Source organism: Panthera onca, chromosome C1, assembly GCF_046562875.1.
Source record: "Panthera onca isolate mPanOnc1 chromosome C1, mPanOnc1 haplotype 2, whole genome shotgun sequence".
NCBI classification, from domain to species: domain Eukaryota; kingdom Metazoa; phylum Chordata; class Mammalia; order Carnivora; family Felidae; genus Panthera; species Panthera onca.
Genome location: NC_138346.1, coordinates 35,402,750 through 35,418,301, shown reverse-complemented (window position 1 = coordinate 35,418,301; position 15,552 = coordinate 35,402,750). Strand labels below are relative to the sequence as shown.

The 15,552-nt window shown below is 40.2% G+C and overlaps 1 pseudogene across 1 annotated transcript in view; it reads left to right on the top strand.

The window, feature by feature from the left end:
• The window catches only part of LOC132671046 (aldehyde oxidase-like), a 71,196-nt pseudogene that overhangs the window by 43,270 nt on the left and 12,374 nt on the right, over positions 1-15,552 (top strand). Inside the window, exons 17-21 of the transcript XR_013557029.2 lie at positions 711-795; positions 5,796-5,902; positions 6,491-6,608; positions 8,326-8,541; positions 13,756-13,850. The product of XR_013557029.2 is annotated as an aldehyde oxidase-like (transcript). The remainder of the gene's footprint in view (positions 1-710; positions 796-5,795; positions 5,903-6,490; positions 6,609-8,325; positions 8,542-13,755; positions 13,851-15,552) is intronic.

Sequence of the window (15,552 nt, the reverse complement as noted above, 5' to 3'; positions counted from 1 at the left end):
CTTTTATATATGTATTATATATGCACTATATATATATACATATTTATGATCTTTTACATGTATTTCTCTATAATAGTTTGTATATTATATATGATATATATTAAATATATAAATATATGTACTTATACATATATTTTCTTGATTTAAATGAAGACTTTGCTTTTGTTATGCTTACCTTTATTTATATTACCATTTTCCTTTAAAGATCTGAAAACATTACCATAGGAAATAGTCTTTGGAGCAGGCACGTGTAGAAGTCTTAATTTCTTTGCTGAATAATATGAGTCAGTTCTTGTATCCCATGAAGCAAAAGGACCTTGATTCCCAACCTGTCCTTTCAGAGAGCACTTGGTAATCAGATATCACCCTAGTTCCTCCATTTGTTACCAGCCTATAATGTGGCTTGGGACCACTTGCCTATAGCAGATTTCCATTGTGATAACCACGGGAAGTACTCCCAAGCAAAACCCTAAAGTCTCTGGCACCCAAGACCCTCCCCCACATAAGTAATGAACGCCAGGCATTGTGCCCTGACCTAAGAGGAGGGGAGGCCACAGTGCATGCCTGAGATCAGGACAGCCTGGGTTCAGTAGTTCTATTGTTCTGTAATGTGTGTGGATGTCACTCCAGCTCTCACTGAGAGTTATATAATCCCCAGATGGTACCTGCTTGGTAAAAAGTTTACCACTCTTTCTTTTTTTCTGCTTTAGACATGGTCATGCCGTCGATTGCATTGTGGAGCGAGAAGACATGTTAATAACTGGAGGCCACCACCCTTACCTTGGAAAGTACAAAGTGAGTAGAAGAAAAGCGGGGATGGAAAATATTTATGTTATAAAGGTAACATGGCATAATTGCAAAGGGTAGCACTTGGCAAAGGGTAGCACTTGGTTAGTCTCAAAGGGGACTAACAATGAGCAAATCAACAAACCGTGCTTCTATTTAACTTCCCATTCCTTGTGCTGAATGATTACTAGCTGGTTCACATCTGCTTTGCTCAAAGATGTGCTTTGAGCTACATACATTTCAGTATGTAAAAAAATACTAACTGGTATTGGCTGGTACAGAAGAGTAACTGGAAAATACGTAAGTATATATACATCTATGAAAGTAGATCTGATAACTGTACTACTTCCACATACTTTAAAATAGGATAATTCCCAATAGGGTTCTGTGAAATTGCAATTATTTGCCAACAGGTTCCTCATTTTTCAGGATATCAAGGGTATTTTTGTAAAATTGTCTCAGAAATTCTTAGAAAAATTTCTATCGCAGAAAATAATTATTCTTTTGCTTTCTAAGAAATAATTTAACTTGTTAGAGTGGGTTAACTGCCATAACAAACAACAAAAAATTTCTGGGGCTTAACCCTGTATTGTGTGATTTCTTCGTCAAGTAACAGCCCAGTATAATCAGTAGGGGTTACAGGGAAGAGAAGAGGAGAGGACTCTGCTCCGAAAAATCATTCAGGGACTTAAACGTAGCACCACCATCATCCCCTCAGACTGAATTGTCAAATATGAGGTCACAGGGCTCATATGGCTATTTAAGTGTAAATTTAAATTAACTAAATTAAATAAAACAAAAAATTCAGTTCCACAGTGGCTTTAGCTATATTTCAAGTGCTCAATAACTACATGTGGCCAGTGACTGCCATATTGAACATGTAGATATAGAACATTGCTATCATCACAGAAAGTTCTATTTCATAGCACTCAGAGAGGATTCTAAGTCCTCCACTGGGTCTTCTGAAGAGGGCAGAACACAAGGGGAGAGGGAGAACTTGGACTGTTATGTGGGAGGTGTTTTAGGCACCTGGTGTGTAAGTGTGGACCTTGCTTCTATTCATGTTATTAGCCAGAACTTTGCCACCTAACTACAAGGGTAGCTGGGCAGTGTAGTCAGATTCTGTGTGCCCAGGATAAAAGACAATAGCATTTGTTGAACACAGCATCATCTCCACCACAACTGGTGTACCTACGTACATATTTTTAGGAGATAATGGATGTATTTATTTCAACTCACACTCACTCTCTATTTTGAATTTGGTGTAGTTTAACAACAATTTATTAGAGTGAACTTTGTTGTGACAGAGATTACATTTTGGAGGTTGAGGGGGAAATAAAACTTACATATATGAAGTCATTATGAAAACATACTAATCTCAGGTTAAAAGATGAGATACACATAGTAAAACTATGAGGAGAGATGAACATGAGTTACAGTATGTACAGGAGGCATCTTAGATAAGGTGAAACATAAATGGCCTTCAAGAATAGATGGGCAGAAGGGGTACCTGGGTGGCTCAGTCAGTTAAGCATCCACCTTGGCTCATATCATGATGTTATGGTTCATGAGTCTGAGCCCTACCCTGGGCTCTGTGCTGACAACATGGAGCCTGCTTGGGATTTTCTCTCTCTCCTCTCTCTGCCCCTTCCATGCTCACTCTCTCTCAAAATAAATAAATACACTTAAAAAATCTATTAAAAAATAATTAAAAAAGAATATATGGGCAGAAATAAGGCATAAGGGTGATGGGAATAGCAAAAGCAAAAATGCAGAGGTGGGATAAACATAGCATGATTGATACGGGTGGCCATGAGGAGAGAGGGGGAATTAGAACACACGATGATTACTGAAAAGTAGTGGAAAATAAGATTGGTTAGGTTAAGTGATGCCAGACAGAGAGGAGCCTAGAGTTTCAAGTTGAAACTTGATCTTACAAGAAGGAGTAAGACGGTGTAGATCTTTGATCAGTCGTGTCATAACCAAACATAGGTGCATTGGGGAGGGTAATAGGATAGCACTGGGCAGGATGGCCTGGGGAGGAGAGAGGATGGAGGCAGACTGACCATCAGAAGGCAGCTGATGCGTTCAGACATGAAGTAGTTGGGGTCTGAGCTGTGATAGTAAGATGTAGAAGAAGTGAGTCCAAGAGCCACTGTAGTATAAAATAAAATGGAGTTGGTGACAAACTTGGCAAAATACAGGGGAGAATAAAACCACAAACGTGACTCGGAAGTTTCTAGCAGAAAAAGCGAGGTTGGAAGGAGGAACCAATCTGGAGGAACAATGATGAGCTTGTTCATATAAATACAGAACATTTAAGTACAAATGTCTTGCACCAATATGGAACTTTATTAAATGGGCTGGTTATAGTTATAGAGGCCAAAAGCATAGTGGTGATGATAATTATGAGAAAATAATGTTTTCTAATATAGAGTGAGGACAGGAGATGATATCAATGACACCTATAATAGTAATATTAATAATTTGTATTTAGAACATTTGCTGTGTTTCAGTCACTCACCTATAATTTTTCCATGCATTACCTTATTTATTGCCATTTCACAGACAGATTCTATAGGTAGCCTAGCTAGCATCACAGGGCTAGTTAAGTGGCAGAGCCGGGACCCAAAATTAAACTGCTGGAATTCATAGACTTTGCCCTTGACTACTACTTCGGTTTGAATTTGGTTCTTTTCAACAGAAATCACAAAGTGAACTCTAATAAGTTCAGAGATATTGAAGCAGAATTCAGATAGAAAGCAGGGATATTGGACATGTAGTTTTTTTTTTAATGTTTATTTTTAAGAGAGAGAAAGAGAGAGCACATGGACAGGGGAGGGGCACAGAGACAGGGAGAGAGACAATCCCAAGCTGAAGGAGTGGAGCCTGACACAGGGCTCAAACTCACAAACCACGAGATCATGACCTGAACAGAAATGAAAAGTCGGACTCCCAGGCACACCTGGGTACATATTAATAGCAAAGATTTTTATGTAAAAGACCTCCAGCAGCACTAAATGCTGCTGAGAGTTTTTGTCGAATTGGGCCTTCTGAGAAACATGTGCTGAATCCATTATGAGCAGGTCACCAGATTTGGAGATTAGGTTAGGTGGCTTCAGGGGAGAAGGTTCAGGTAGAAATGTGGAGCCAGAATTCAAGGAGTTGGGGCAGGAATAGGAGGTTAAGAAGTATGCAGTTGATTCGCATTAGGAGGAAAGAAAAGGACTGGTTGAACAGTAGTCATGAATTACATAGGAGGAGTCTTTGTTTTGCTTTTATATCTTTCTCTACCCTTCTTTTTTTCCTTTATTATTATTTTTAGTTGTAGCAAAATACATACAACATACAATTTGCTATCTTAGCCATGTTTAAGTGTACAGGTCAGTGTCATTAAGTACATTCACTTTGTTGTGCAACCATCACCGCCAGCCATCTCTGGAATTCTTTTCATCTTGTAAAACTGAAACTCCGCACCCACTAAGCAAGATGTCCCCATTTCTTCCTCCCCCAGTGGCCCCGTAGAAACCACCATCCTACTTGCTAGGAATTTGACTACACTAGGTACCTGAAAGAAATGGAATCAAACAGTATTTATCCTTTTGTGACTGGCTTGTTTCACTTAACATAATGTCCTCAAAGTTCATCCATATTATAGCATGTGTTAGAATTTCCTGCCTTTTTAAGGCTGAATAATATTCTATTGTATGTGTCACATTTTATTTATCCACTCATCCATTGATGGACACTTGGATTGCTTCCACACCTTGGCTATTGTGTGTGAATAATGTTGCTATGAACATAGATGTACAAATAGCTCTTCAAGACCGGGCTTTCAAGGCACCTGGGTGGCTCAGTTAGTTAAGGGTCTGACTTCAGACCATGATCTCATGGTCCGTGAGTTCGAGCCCTGTGTTGGGCTCTGTGCTGACAGCTCAGAGCCTGCTTCGGATTATGATGCCTCCCTCTCTCTCTTCCCTTCCCCTGCTTGCGCTCTGTCTCTGTCTCTCGAAAATGAATAAACGTTAAAAATAAAAATAAAAAAATATAAAAGACTGTGCTTTCTATGCTTTTGATTAAATACCCAAAAATGGGATTGCTGCATCATATTATATTTCTATGTTTAATTATTTGAGAACTGCCATACTGTTTTCTACAGCAGCTTCACTCCTTCACATTGCCACCAGTAGTGCACAATGGTTCCAATTTCACCATATACTCAGCTACACTTACTACTTTCTGTTACTGGTTGGTTGGTTGTTGGTGGGTTTTTTTTATAGTAGCCATTCTACTGGATATGAGGTGGTATCTTATGATTTTGATTTGCATTTCCCTAAAGACTAGTGATGTTGAGCATCATTTCATGTGCTTATTGGATATTTGAATATTTGGAGAAATGTTTCTTCAAATCCTTTATCCACTTTTTAATCAAGTTTTTTATTGTTGTTGAGTTGTAGGAATTCATATACATGCTGGATATTAATGCTTTATTAGATATATGATTTGAAAATTTTTCTCCCATTCTCTGGTCTGCCTTTTCACTCTATTGATTGTGTCCTTTGATATATGGAAGTTTTAAATTTTGATGTAGTCTAATTTATCTATTTTTTTTCTTTTGTTGCCTGTGCTTTTGGTGTCATATCCAAGAAATCATTGCCAAACCCAGTGTCATGAAATTTTTTATCTACGTAAGGATTCACAAGTGACAAAATAAAATATAGAGAAACATGGTCCCCAGCACTAGTATTAAAGGTCAGTTCTCTCTTATGGGGAGCCTGGGTGGCTCAGTCGGTTGAGTGTCCGACTTCAGCTTAGGTCATAATCTCACACTCCATGAGTTTGAGCCCTGCGTCGGGCTCTGTGCTGACAACTCAGAGCCTGGAGCCTGCTTCAGATTCTGTGTCTCCCTCTCTCTGCCCCTCCCCTGCTCGTGTTCTGTCTCTCTCTGTTTCAAAAATAAATAAAAACATTAAAGCAATTTTTTAAAAAAGTCAGTTCTCTTTTCCTAGGCTGGCTTCATGAATGTTGGCAGAATGTTGGCCCTGGATATGGAGTATTATAGCAATGGAGGTGCCTCCCTGGATGAATTATTATTTGTAAGTGCTTTAAGAAGCAAGTTTACATTCTGGAAAGTCTTAGATAAAATTATATAATTCAGAAAATGTTTAATAGTTAAGGAATATTTTAATAAATAAATAAAGACCCACATTCCAGGGATAGCCATATATTACTTACTGGCACCCCCAGAATAAGTCCAGAGTTGCTAAATCTGTGTCTGTGTATTATCTCCATCTTTCCCATACTTAGATTTCTTTTCCCAAATGCAAGCATTAGACCTCAACAACAGCTCTATTGATATTCTGGACGGGATAATTCTTTGTTGTGGGGCTGTCCTGTGCATTGTGGTATGTTAAGCAGTATTCTTGGCCTCTACCCACTAGATGTCAGTGGCACAGCTACCCTCTGGTGTTAACAACCAAAAGTATCTCTAGAGGTTACCAGGGAAGAGAGAGGACAAAATTGCCTCTGGTTGAGAACCAATGCACTAGGCCAAATACCAAAACACTTTTTTCATGTTTTCCAGGATATTTTATTCATTACATTCTGTAGACCCAGTATTTAAAGCCTATGAATGCTTCAGTGTCTTTGGCAAATGTCTGAAACCTAAAAAAAAAAAAAAAAAAAAAATGCATTAGCTCTAAAGCATAACCAGCCTTCCATCCAACACACTTCTGCGTGGCTTTGGCTTTCCTCAGGCACGGCTGATCAGTGAGTCCTGGATCACTGAAGTTGCAGCCAGCTGTGGTTTGGCTCCTGAGAAGGTAATGCTACCTAGTCTCTCTTCCACAAGACCTCAAGCTCCAGAGCAAGGAGAACAATTGGGTGTCATTCAGGTTGAGGAGTTTGAGATTCAGAGGGGCTAAGTGATTTGCCGGAAGTAACACAGCTAACTACTTAAGACAGAGCCAGGACTCCAAAGTTCAGTGATCCTTGTCTTTCTCAGGCTCTTTCCTAAAAATCCTGGAGACAGAGGATATTGAGGAGGGAGCTTTGGATTCCAGGTCATTCAGTGAGCAGTCTCCTTTGGTTAAGGACATTACTCCTGCCAACAAGTCCTGTCAAACCCTTCTTTTTCCTACTTCCTTTAACATCCCAGGCAGGTGTCATGAAGTTTTAGTCATTCAATTACTATTCCTTTCCGTTTTTAAAGTCTGGGTCCCAGTTTCTGTTCCCTTCCCTCTGCCTCTTCCACTCAGAATCCTGGAGCAGAGTTAGACTGGGGAGATACAGTGTGCTTTCTTTTACCCCTTCCCTGTTCTTTGCCTTCTGCTGTGCTGTTGGGGCAGAGAGGGAAGGGAGGACCAGAGGAGACAGCCTCTTCCCAGCAAGCTCTCGTCCTTTCCTTGCTTAGATGTAGCCACTTTTCAAGTATGTTTCTGAGGGTTCCATTTCTGCTAGCTCTCTCAGAAATCAATAGTTCCCTGTGAGAGTTCGTTAAATCTCCAACTGACCCTCAGCTGGCACCTTATGTGGCATTTCCTGATGCCTCTTTGCCCCATGCTGCCACAAACCTTGGAAAGCCCCATCCCCAAGTTCATCTGACTTTCTATTCAATATTAGAATCTGTGGCCATAGACAGGAGCCAGTTTTTTTATGTTTCTTGAATTTGTGGGGGTCCCTGCCCTTCCCTTCTGGCCATCTCATCACAGCCTCCCTCCCAGATGTTCTGTTGCACTGGTGGCATAGGCAGAATTAGATAATGATCTCCCTCCATCCTTGGGGAAGTTGGAGGAGAGAACAGCCACCCTTAAAAACACTGCCTTCCCCAAAATGGTACAGCTTACTAATTTCTAACATTTCTCTTATAATGATCTGGGAACTTCTTTAGGGGTGTCGGGAGAGTGTATGTCTGTAATGGCACCTGTCAGCTTGGGAGGTCACTGGCAAGAACAGCTGAGAGTTTTCTCAACTGAGAGTATGATGTACTTAAGTGGCATTTTTTGTTCTCTGCTAGGGGCATTAGTCACTGATTCTGAGAATGTAGAAAGAATTCTACTCATGGCTCAGACATCCTGAGATAGAATCTTAATTTGTTCTTCATCTTAGTTATTGGTTATGTATAAACAAGCTTTCTTACTTTCCTTTTTGGAAATGAGTGGTCTTATCTTGTGACAGCATCTGAATAATTCAAGTTGTGTAGATCATATCCTGGAAGTTAAAATCAGGATTACCTTTCAATAGATATTCACAAGTGCAACTAGAATTAGGAGTCTCCTGTGTACTTGGACTGTACTGAGTTATATAAGGAAAGGATACCTTCCTTTGAACTCACACCAGAGCAGCATAGAAGGTATGTAAGTGCTAACATATTTGAGAAAATCTCCAAGTAGAGGAGAAATTATGTGCGGGGAAGGGCTTCAGAAAGGAGTAAGAGGAACTCAGTTTGAGCCTGATGGGATGAGCAGAGCTTGACTAGGATGACAGTGAATGGAAGAGACTATGCCTGTTGCCCTATTTTAATCTCCTTTTCTTTTATAGGTCCGAATGATGAACATGTACAGGAAATTGATCAAACAAGAGATTAATGCCAAGGCCCTGATTCAGTGTTGGAAAGAATGTATGTCCGTGTCTTCCTTCTCTTTGAGGAAAGCAGCCATGGAAAAATTCAATTCAGAGACTTATTGGAAGAAAAAAGGGCTGGCTGTGGTCCCCCTGAAGTTTCCTGTCAGCTTTGGCTCAGTCGCTGCTGGTCAGGTCAGTTCTCCAAACAGACAAATCAAAAGGTGTTGGGGAAGCTTTCTATTAAGTTGGATTAGCCATGTGGTTGCAATGCCTGTTTGTTAACCTTCACCAAAGTTGTGCTTAGTCAAGCCAGCTTTTCTCCAGAGAAGATAAAGCCTCCTTTGCAGGATTCCCCAGGGTTAGTAACAAGCATTCTTGTTGGGAAGTCAGGAGACCTAGTGCCTTCTTTTGGCTGTGGCATTAAGCAACTGAGTCAACTCGCTCTGAGCCCAGATCACTCTAGTATAAAGTAAGACAGTGGGTCAGATGAATGCCAAGACTCCAGCTACTCTATGTTTCTGTGTTTCTGGACCACGAAATAGAAACTGCAAGCCGCAAGGCATTTGGGTGCACCTTCCCTTTTAGTGGGTGGGGTAAACTAAAGTCAGAAAAGTAAATCATTTAAATAATTTTTTCAAAACACAATTTTAGAAGTTTGTTCACTTCTGGGGTGCCTGGTGGCTCAGTGAATGTCCAACTTTTGATTTCAGCTCAAGTGATGATTTCATAGTTTGTGGTATGAAGCATGGAGCCTGCTTGGGATTCCCTCTCTCTCATTCTCTCTCTCTCTCTCTCTCTCTCTCACTCTTTCTGCCCCTCCCCTGCTCACACGCACATTCTCTCTCTCTCAAAATAAACATTAAAAAAAAGTTCGTTCATTTCTTAGCTGCTAAGAGTTATGTGAAGGGGAGGATTGGATATCTGCTCTTGTAGTTTCAATTGATTAAATAAATTCCCTGTTTGTTTGCTAAATCCCTGCTTCTACCCACTCATTCTTGAATGCAACTTACCTGAATAGCTGGTGGTCTGCTCTGTTCTCACTCACTATACAGCAGTGATTTGGGACCCCTGTTATCTGCATTCTTATATATGCATATATATGTGTGGAGAAGATGGCAGAGCCCTCAAAACTGTTGTCACTCCCCTTTGCAGAATTCACACCTTTGGCTGAGCTATGAAAACGAAATGGCAGGTGCTTTGAGTGATGACAGATTAGAGATAAGGGGGGTGGGGCTGTGAGGAACACTAGTACGTATGCTGTGTGTTAAGAGAGCAGAGGAGGTCAGAAAAAAATGGGCAAGAAAGTTCTTCCCTCATTCCTATACCCATCCTTTCACCTAACCATCCTGGCTCAGCTTTGGTATAATATTAGAATGTTTTCATGCAATTTGGTTATAGACAGGTGGTAGCTCAGGGAGAATCATAACAATACAAGCGGTGATCTTTTTGCAGCCTTCGCATTCCATGCCTTTTTATGATAGCCAAAACAACACAGAGCCATTTAGTCATCTGCACACAGTTTACCCAGTTGAGGGAGACCATCAAGAGACTGTGGTTGAGGAATAAAGGCAAAACCAAGATTATTCAGCAGGAGGGGAGAGGGGGAAACTACCATTAGAAAAGGGTTAGTGAGCAGTGGATGTTGGTTCAAGGTTTGGGAGTAAACTGATAAGCCAGCAGTTAAACAGAGGGATCAGTCTGGTCCATCTGTCCCTGAGTGGACTGGCCAGGATCACTGGGGAAACAGTCCCTATTGTTTACAGATCTTCCAGCAATCCCAGGGCAGGAAGCTGTGGTAGAAATGGCAGCCTGTTTCTACTTAACTGTTGCCATTACTTAATATCTCATATCTGCAGTAGACCAGACCTGTTCCATTTCCCTTATCGGAAATTTCTTTAAAAGTAGATAAAAAATAAAGATAGATACTGAGCTATCATATCATAGTTACCTACTATGCTATAAGTTCTTTGAGATTTTATCTAATAACTTGCCTGAAGTCCCACATCTGGAGACACATGGGACCAGGGCTGGAAACTCAGATCTGAGAGGCTCCAGAAGCAGTGTCCTCTCAGATGTCTCTCCATGGCACCTTTTGGTGGGAACTGAGGTGGGATTCAGCTCAGCAGGGAGGAAACTAGACAACATCCAGCAAGCAGTACAAAGTCTCATTCTCGAAGTCTCCTGAGGAGTTTCCCCCAATGCGCACACCAGTCCTACCCATCTTTTCCTAGAAACCAGTTTCCATGCTGAAAACATTTGTTTAGGGCCTAATTGAGGAGTTTGAGATTGGGCAAGCTGCTTCCTGGAAGCCATATGCTGAAAGACTGTTCTGAGAAGGGAACTAGAAATGGTATTTGTGCACCTTCTACCTATAAGGCCCAAGGCAGGAGAATTTGTATTGCCCACTTCATTTAACCCATATCTCATCTTTGTTGAGTAGGTATGATTCTATTTTATAGAAGAAGAAACTAAAGCCCATAGAAGTTCAGTCTCTTGCCCAAGGACATTTAGCTATTGAGAATAAGGATTTGACTTGAAGACTGTCTTGTCATGTGTCTTTATCATTCCGTGTGTCTTCCTGAGCAGAGGCAGCCCCTGTGCTCCCAACAGCTGAGGGTGTCAAACATACCTCCCCTGTGGTATATTTAATTACTAGCCTGTGAACACGGAAGAACAGACAATATCTAATTAACCTCCACATCCCCAGTACCCCAACACAGAGTAGAAACTCAAGTGCTTGAATGACTGAGACATTTTGGGAATCTGGAACCAAAGCAAACTTCTCACCAATACCAGCAGTCATTGCGTGATGATTTAAATTTCACAGACTCAGCCCCCAATTTATATTGGAGAACCATCTGTTCTAATGCTCCAGTTGTGCCGATTTCATAGATGAAGCTTTGCAGAATTTTCCTTTGTGGCGATAACAATGAACCATCCGGTGGTGCCACTTAACTGAACCAAATTTGACATTTTAAATGACCCAAGGGGATTGCAGCAGCACATGGAACAAATTACTCAGCAGTCTCTGAAAGAAATGCTTCCCTGGACACGCAGGCAGGGTACTGTTGCCAGTAGGGTCACACAATGGAGGAAATGCACAATCCACTGTAATTGTAGCTCAATCACATGTGCCAACTACAAATTGCCATAAGCAACTTCTGAATTGCTTGCAGAGCCAAGGAGGCCAAATACAGACTTTAAAAGCTTCAGAAACAGATCAAATCACTATGCTGTTGAAAATTCATTTATCAAACTTTTATTGGGCACTTACAATGTGTGAGATACTATGTTACATCCCAAGGGATGCCTTAGGACATGATCCTTCCTTTCAGGGGGCTCATGTTCTAGCAGACGACACTGAAGTGTCATACAGTTCAGCCCAGGAGCAGCCCCTGCAGCTGCCATCACCTGGCATCTGATGAGCAACCAAGGCAGCCAGCACTAGGCTCTCTGCAGAGGATGCCACTCCTTAGCTTTATTATTTTGAGAACAAATGGCCAGAATGACAAGATGGTATTTCCAGGAGTGATGTGTGAACAAACAGTAAAACACGCTCTGATGTATTTTCCCAAGGCTCTTGGGCATGATTATCATGGCAACAATGCTTTCCTCAAGGTTCTGATTCTCCCTTGGGCTGAGAAAGGGTATCCCTATGTCCCTATTTGACCAAAACATTCCCAGTTTACACCTGCTGATCCAAGTAAGTAGAGCCCATTTTCACTGTCAGTATCTTATTTAGAATGATAGAACCTTCTGTTAGTCATTCACTGGAATAATGTAAATCTTTGGATATCAATAAAGAGGCAGTACTCCAAGTGTGGCTCATGGCCCACCAGTGGCAGTGAAGGTCTTTCTGGTGGTCAGAGCATCCATCTGTAGTTCATTCCTTGAGTTTATCTGGTGATTGACATGTGATTCCATTGACTTTCACTTATGACCAGGGTTGTTTATAAGTAATCTGAGTAGTGAAGGTTTATTAAAATTTTATCTTCATTGTATACAAATTAACTTGTTACCAGAATTTCCTGAAGATCCTGCCTTTATAAATCCTAGATTATTATGCCACTCTGCCTAGAAGCTTAGATATTAAGAAACCTAGCTGACAGAGCTTTAAGGCATCCCTTGCTGGCCCAGACCACGCCTGTGAGGCTGGCATCTCCCAGTTGAGCAGCTACAAAGATGTCTGGCAGGGCTTCTTAAACTACAGTGGAACCACTGGAAGCATTTCCTCTAGGACTGTGTGTGTTAATACTGCTCTTATACTAGAAACTCAAAGTAAAAAGACCAGCCTTGTTTTCTGCAACCTCGTGGGATATCTTTATACCCCTTATTTTAGCATGAACAAAATTGTAAGAAGGCACATTCTTGTTGGTTATAAAACATGTTTAGCTGGAGTCTGGATGTTTCTGATTACAGCAGCCTTTAATTCTGTGTTAGCAGTTTGGTTCTTTCTGGATCCCTGTGGGAAACTGTACAGTTAGATAAGATTACTTCCAAATTCTCTTCCAACTAAAGCTCTATAATTCTGAGCCAGAATAATTTGGAGTGGGCTTAGCTCATTTTGTGGCAAACTATGTCTGTCTATCCTATCTTATTTGGATTTTGGGTTTTGCTTCTCTATATCATACCTACAACTATGGGAACATATGTTCATATAAACAGTTCTCCCCTGCCTCAACCTATCTACACAGAACTTGGCATTTTAAAACTACCTCCCTCCCCACAAAAACCCCCAAACCTAGATTGTTGTTCCACTCTGAATTAGGGAGATCCTTAAAGGTACCAATATGCTCAAATGTCCTCATGAAGAAATAGTAGCTTAAGGAATACAGTCCTCCCCCGGCCTCAAAGCCATCCCGTGACAGTCTGCCCTCTTGTGGAGTGATCATGAGAGAGCACTTGCCACAGCATTGCCCTGGTTCTACTTAGTGCTCTCAGGGCAGGGGGAAAGTGTGCATATTTTGGCAGGATATGGAAAGGAAGGGATCATTTCCAGGGAAAATGTTTTGTTTTATTTACATATTTATTTTCATTTGGTACATGTTAATACCTTCTAGAATAGACTGACAGTGAAGCACACACTTGGTTTTTGAGGACAATTTCTATGCTAGTATTTGGTTATCATTTAACATTAAACTATTAAACTAAAGGTTGGCAAACTACAGAGTGGGTCAAATTCTGCCCATGGCCTGTTCTGTATGTCTTCGGGCTTCGAACAGTTTATTACATCTTTTTAATTTTAATTCCAGTATAGTTAACATACAGTGTTTTATTAGTTGTAGTAGTACAGTATAGTGATTCAACAATTCAATACATTATCCAGGGAAAATGTTTTAATTGACAGGAAATATGACAACGTCACTCAAAAACAACATGGAAACCATTTTCATCTCTTTTGGTTAGGCTGCTGCCCTGGTTCCTATTTACCTGGATGGGTCTGTGCTGATGACTCATAGTGGAATCAAAATGGGTCGGGGGTCCACACTAAAATGATTCAGGTGAGTATGCAACTAGTTGGATTAAGTTGGATGTATGAAAATATTTTGAGCCCTTCCAAACCCCAAAAAATAACTTCTGTTAGTATTTTCTAATTTGCTGGCAGATGCACAAAATATATGGAGATAAAGCACAGAGGCTGGACCAGTACAGTTCAAAGCTCTGACAGTTTGACGCTGTGATGCCGACTGTAGTTCTGGGGAAGGAGCTTGGGGCGCCACTGTCACTGCTTGGGGTGCATGCTGCCTCTACCACGGCTTGCTGCAAAACAAACACTGAGCGCTATTTTTACTCTTTACCTTTTTTCGCAAAAGTGAAAATCCTCTTCAGATTTATTTCAGTTAGTGAAAACAGGTACAAATTGTAGGTGTTTCATAAAAGCCAAGTGGCATTATGCAAACTTTTACAAAGTGGGGGATACCAGTATTAACAAGTGAGTTGTCTTTCTTCAACTTTTGCTGGGCAATAAAAAGATGTGTAAATTCTCATATATTGCATTATTTCTTGCCTTTTTTATAGTAAGGACTTCGAATTTTTTTAAATATTTATTTAGTTTTGAGAGAGACATAATGCAAGCAGGGGAGGGCAGAGAGAGAGGGAGACACAGAATCTGAAGCAGGCTTTAGGCTCTGAGCTGTCAGTACAGAGCCTGACATAGGGCTCGAACTCATGATCTGTGAGATCATGACCTGAGCTGAAGTCGGATGCTTAACTGACTGAGCTACCCAGATCCCTTATAGTGAGGACTTTGAACAATTGATAATATAAATCACATCTGATATTTCTAATCAGATTTTACCCATTTTCTTTTGGCTCATTTACTTTAGATTAATTTTTAGCTATTGTTTCTATTTTGCAAACAATAGTAATGGCAAAGGTTATAAAACATTTGGAAGAGGCAAAAAAAATTTTTTAAAGACTGAACAATTTCACCATTTAGCAATAAGCACTGTTTTGAGGTTTTTCCATCTTTTCTTTTTTCTTTTTCAAAAATTTCTAACATGCTGTTTGTATAATTTTTTATCCTGGTTTTTAGGTGGGTTTTTTGTTTTATGTTTTTTGTTTTATTTTTATTTAAATTCCAGTTAGTTAACATGCAGTGTTCTGTTAGTTTCAGGAGTACAATATCATGATTCTGCACTTCCATAAAGCACTCTGTGCTCATCAGAAGTGCACTCCGTAATCCCCATCATCTACTTCACCCATCCCCCCACCTACCTCCCCTCTGGTAACCATTAATTTTGCTTTCTATAGTTAAGAGCCTGTTTCTTGATTTGCTTCTCTCTCTTTTTTCCCTATGCTCATTACTGGGTTTTTTTTCACCTATCTTATATAGAATGAGCACTTCTTCCTGTGGTTAAGAATTCTTTGAAATCCTGATTTTTAATGTCTGCATGTGGATATATGTATAATTTATTTAACCATCCCCATTGTTGAATACTATAATGAATATTTTTGTACATAAGCCTGTGGTCAAATCAATGATTATTTTCTTAAAATAGATTTCCAGAAATGGAATTACTGGGTCACAGAGTGTATCTTAAATCACTGATACTCATTACTAAATTGTTTTCTAGAAAGTATCCATTTCATTATACCACTAACCAACTTTATGTCTTATGGATTTTTTAAAAACCTTAAGTAATTTAATAGGTGAATGATAGTATCTCATTATTGCCTTAATTTGCATTTTTCTGATTATAG